Source organism: Agelaius phoeniceus, chromosome 7 (assembly GCF_051311805.1).
Source record: "Agelaius phoeniceus isolate bAgePho1 chromosome 7, bAgePho1.hap1, whole genome shotgun sequence".
Classification (NCBI taxonomy): Eukaryota; Metazoa; Chordata; class Aves; order Passeriformes; family Icteridae; genus Agelaius; species Agelaius phoeniceus.
In genome coordinates, this window is record NC_135271.1 from 259,577 (window position 1) to 264,417 (window position 4,841).

General features: G+C 63.1%; 1 long non-coding RNA gene across 1 annotated transcript; it reads right to left on the reverse strand.

Moving 5' to 3' along the window:
• Window positions 1-3,302: 3,302 nt before the first annotated feature.
• On the reverse strand, window positions 3,303-4,013 carry LOC143694553 (uncharacterized). Its single transcript, XR_013183131.1, has 3 exons — window positions 3,943-4,013; window positions 3,610-3,666; window positions 3,303-3,319 (listed from the first exon to the last, which is right to left on the reverse strand). It is a non-coding gene; the product is annotated as an uncharacterized LOC143694553 (long non-coding RNA).
• Between the last annotated feature and the right edge of the window lie 828 nt (window positions 4,014-4,841).

The window sequence follows — 4,841 nt, forward strand, 5'->3', positions numbered from 1 at the left end:
GAAAACAGAGGAGCCAGAGGATCCTGCAACTCCCTGCCTGTCTGGCAGTCAGCAGGGACAGGCTCTACAGGGTGACGGGCCGGTGAAGCCCAAGCCCTCAAGGCACGTGGGGCTGCCCCACCTGTCACACGATGGGGCCCAGCGCAAGAGGGTGATCAGCACGTCACTGGGGTATTCCTCAGTCAGCTCCAGAAGGGCCTTGTCCAGCCTGTGCCCAGCAGCCTCATTGGCCGTGAGCCACTGGTGGATGGACCTCACCATGGCGGGCACCTGCAGAAGGCACGGGCAGACTGGCAGAGGTGCCAGAGCAGCAACTTCCCCTGAGAAGTGCTTCCCTTCCAAACGCATCGGGCCAGGCCTCAAAGGCCAAGGGAGGCCGGCAGAGCCGGCTCGAGGCGCCGCACCACTGCTGGGGCCAATGAGCCCTTGCCCCAGGCTGCTTACTCGCACTGGATTGGAGACACCCTTCTCCACAAGCAAATCCAGCATGGCAGCACCGGTCTCGGCATCGAGGAACGGAAGGTTCTCCAAGATGCCCGTGCCCGCACCGGCGGTCTCTTCCTGCCAAAGGCACGTGATGAATTCACAGAAGGTCCGCAGGAGAAGGGCAGCAAGGGAGGGAGAATCCATGGAGCGCTCCAAGCCTGCTGCTTGGCTGAGCAGTGCCAGCAGGCCCAGCCCAGGTGGGGATGGCTGCAGGTACCTGCGCCGTTCTGCCGAAGCGGCCACGGGTGGCTTCCTGTTCCTCTGTTGGGTCCTTGGCTGCATCTGGCAAAGAGCAAGCGCAGCCAGAGCTGAGGGGCTGCGGGAGAGGCCAGAGAACACAGCCCAGCCCTGCACCGCCCAGGCAGGGAGAGCCTCAGGATGCCCCGGGGGATGGAGCACGGCTGCCAGGTGCTCCAGCCCAGCTTCTGTCCTATCCATGGACAGGACAGGACAGGACAGGGATGGGATGGGATGGGATGGGATGGGATGAGATGGGATGGGATGGGATGGGATGGGATGGGATGGGATGGGATGGGATGGGATGGGATGGGATGGGATGGGATGGGATGGGATGGGAAGGGATGGGGCCAAGCTGGCTACAGGCACCAGCCCTGCAGCCCAGCTCGGACACTCACGCTCCTGCAGCAGCTGGAACTGCTCCAGTTCTTCAGGCTGCTGTGCTGAGGTAGCTCCAGCCTCTTCCTCCTCCAGCCAGGCCAGCTTGGGCACGCTGGGGGGTCTCTGCTCCATGTCACTCTTTGCAGTTAGGAGTGCTTGCTGAAGCAGAGAGGCCTCGGAAGCGCTGAAGATGAGCAAGTGCTGCAGTTGTGCCTTGAAGGCACCTGCAACAGAGGAGCCTCGGGAAGGCTACAGGACAGGAAGTCCCGCAGTCTGTCCTCGAGGGCACCAGCAAGAGAGAAGTCTCCAAAAGGAAATAGGACTGCAAGTCCCGCAGTCTGTCCTCAAGGGCACCGGCCGCAGGGATGGCAGACGCTTTGGAAATGCTCCACGTCACCGAGTCCCGCAGCCTGGCCTCGAGGTCACCTGCAAAGGGAATGCCTCGGAAAAGCTCCGGGTCAGCCAGGAACGAGTTGGCTGTGGGAGGTCTCCTCACAGCACTGCTCTGTCCCGTCCTGTGCCGTCGCGTGCACCGAGTACTGTGGCGTCGCCAGCACCTACGTCACGACGTGTCACAAAGGGTCACCCTTGCACACTCTGTCCCTTTCCATTCCACGGTGAGCACGGTGCACTGTGTCACAGAGAGCCCCAGGACACACCTCAACGTGCCCTGGGGACACCCTCACCCCAGCCAAACTGCCCCAGCTTGCAGGCAAGACCTTGCCCCAAGTGTTGAAGACACAGCCCAGCAGGAACTTTAGCAATGGCCCAAACAAGAAGCAGCTGCTGCTCTGCTCTGCCTGCTCAGGGTAGCAGAATGAGCCGCCACGGCTGCCAACGCAGCAGAGCAGGAAGGGCACCGGGGCCTTCCACAGGCCCTGCCATGGCCTCTTTGGGACCAGTCCCGGTGCTGGGTGGCCGGCACACTCGCAGGGCCGTGACACAGACACGGGAGCTGTGGCCCAGAGCACCAATGCTGCTCTGGCCCCTGGGGAGCGCTGACAGCCGCAGCTGTGGAAGAGTCCCTGCCAAAGGAGATTTGCCATCCCCAAGGCCTGCCAATGCTGGTGCCTGGCTCCTGCCGCAGAGACCTGTGGCCGCGGGGGACATCTCTGCCAGAGGACAACCAAAGCCAACGTGCCTTGGTGGCTATGCCGTCTTTTCTGCCAACAGGTGGCTGTTGGCAGGAGCACCTGGAGCAATTGGTGGCCACACTGGGTATCTGTCAGAAGGCAGGAGCTGTTGTCCCTTCCTGGAATGATTTTTGCTCGGAAGTGATTATCTGCAGCACAAAACCACCATCCGCTATTGACTTTGACAGGACAATGACATTCTTACAGAGATACTTTCAAGTTTCCTTGTGTGCTTCTGGCTGGTTTTCTTGCTCTCTGGATAAAAACATCAGCCCAGCGTCCGATGGCCAATGCTGCAGGTGCTGCCCATCTGGCTGTGGCCAGCAGTTGGTGTCCAAACACAAGCGGGTGCCTTCTGGGCAAGGGAATGGACTGGCACCAGCAGCCATTTTCCCAGGTGAACCTGGCAGGAAGCCGGGCAAGTGCCGAAGATTGGCATGACTCTGGCATCAGAGAACCTGTGGTGTGTCTCTGATGACGCTGCCAGCACTGTGAAGCAAGAGCCAAGACAAGCGCTGGAAGCAGACACATCCTGCCACTTTCTGCTCTGCCATGGACACGGAACACACTTGTTCCCCCAGCTCCAGAAGACTTGACGCAGGAACAAAAACATCCCTGCAGGAAGCACCAAAGGCCAAGGGCCGTTTGGCCACTTTCCCTTCCACAGCGCACGCTTGGGCAAGTGGCTGAGAGCAAGCAGCCTTTTTGCCCTCTTCCCGGTTGGCCTGAAGACACTCTGCACCGAGAGAAAGCTCCTGGACAGCCAGCTATCCAACAACAGCAATTTAATGTTCCTCTAGTGGGTGAAGGGAAAGGAAGTGCTGGCAGAGGAGAGGTGTTCCCCGCAGGCTCAGGTGGCCCCAGCAGACGCAGCCTCCCGGATCAGTTCTCCGCAGCGCCGCGGCAGGACACTCAGCCGCGGCCACACAGGAAAGGCCGCGACTGCCAGAGGCGGCACAGTTGGTCTCGCATCTTCTGCAGTCGGGAGGAGGGAACGCTCTGTACAGCTAAAAGGATGTACAGAGCTTGAAGCGCCAGGAATGAGATGGCTGGGCTGGAGTCATCCGTCATGTCCTGAAGGGCTGCAGAGAGAGAAACAGAGGCACGGTCAGAGGCTGGATCTGCGCACAGCTGGGGAGAGCCTCCAGCCTCATCCATGCCACAGCCTGGAGGAGGCAGTCTGGAGGAAGCAGGAGACAAGAAGGACGAGCTGGCAGCTGCTGGCCAGGAATGTCCCGCAGGCCCCTGCAAGGTGTCTGTGCTGTGGCCACGCTGCCCTTGGGGCGCGCAGGGAGCGGAGCCGTGGGCGGGCAGGCCAGGGAACGCAGGTGCCAGCGGCAGCCCCCGGCGAGAGCCCGCGGGCCTCACTCACCCCTGCAGATGATGCGGAACTCCGGCTGCTGCCCTGTCAGGTAGCGCCCGGCCATCCCTGGCGAACACAGAGCGTGTCCTGCCTTCAGAGCCACAGCTGCCGCACACGGCCGCTGCCAGCCCTGAGGCCACACGGGCTGCTGGCCCGGCAGGGCTCAGCCCGGGCCCCTGGCGCACGCTGCCGCCCGAGGGCACGGCTGCCAGAGGGCGGCAGCAGCAATGCCCAGGCCAGCGGGGGCTGCACTTGCCCGCGCCCGGATCCTGCTGCCGGGACAGCAGGCGGGGCTGGGGCCGAGCTGCGGCGGGGCGGGCGGGAGCCGGGCTTGGGGCTCACCCATGAACCTGACGGCCGCCTCTCGCAGGGGCTCCTGTGCGCTCCGCAGGTACGGCAGGGCCCGGCGCAGGTGCTCGGCCGCTCGGCTCCTGTCCTCTGCCAGCTGCAGAGAGCGGCAGGGCACGGAGGGAAAGGGTTGATGTGGGCCCTGCCCCTGGGCCGGGCGCCCCCTACGGCCGGCACTGTTCGCCCCCCGCCCACAGAGCCCTGAGGCCCGGCCAGCAGCCGCAGGCGCCGGGGCAGGCGGCTTCTCCAGGCATCGGGCTGGGCATTCCAGCCTGTCCTTACCAAGCACTCGGCAAATCTCCACATCTGATCCGTCTTCAGCAGCTGCTTGAGATCCTTCCTCTTCAGGAACCTAACTGCAGAAAGCAGTGTTTCCCGAGAGGCCTGCAGAGCAGCAGAGACCCAGAGATGGCACCGCAGCCCAGGGCACAGGACCCGCATCTCTGTGCCAAGGCCAGGAGGAGGCTGGAGCCCCTCAGGTGCCAGGGGCTGGGGAGACAGCTGAGCCCCCTCCCATGGGGACACCCAGGAGGCCTCACCTGTGCCACACGCCCGTTCTCATCGTGGCACTGGAAGAAGAGTGGGAGCAGGCTCTGGCTCACGTGCTTCTTCAGGGCCTTTTCTCCCTTTGCCACTACCAGCGTGATCACGTCTTGGAAGAGGCCAATGGAGAGCAGCCGCACAAGGCTCTTGTCCTGTTGGAAAGGAAGCAAAAGCCCTCCACATCAGCTGCTCCAGGCCCCCCTGTGCCCAGGCCCAAGGCGCCACCCGAGTGCCCGTGGCTGGGGGCACAGAGCCTCACATTGTCAAAGAGGTGCCAGAGCGCCTCAGCCAGCTGCAGGGCCATGGGGCTGGCTATTGCCAGGTCTTTCTGCAGCGGCAGGAAGCTGAGC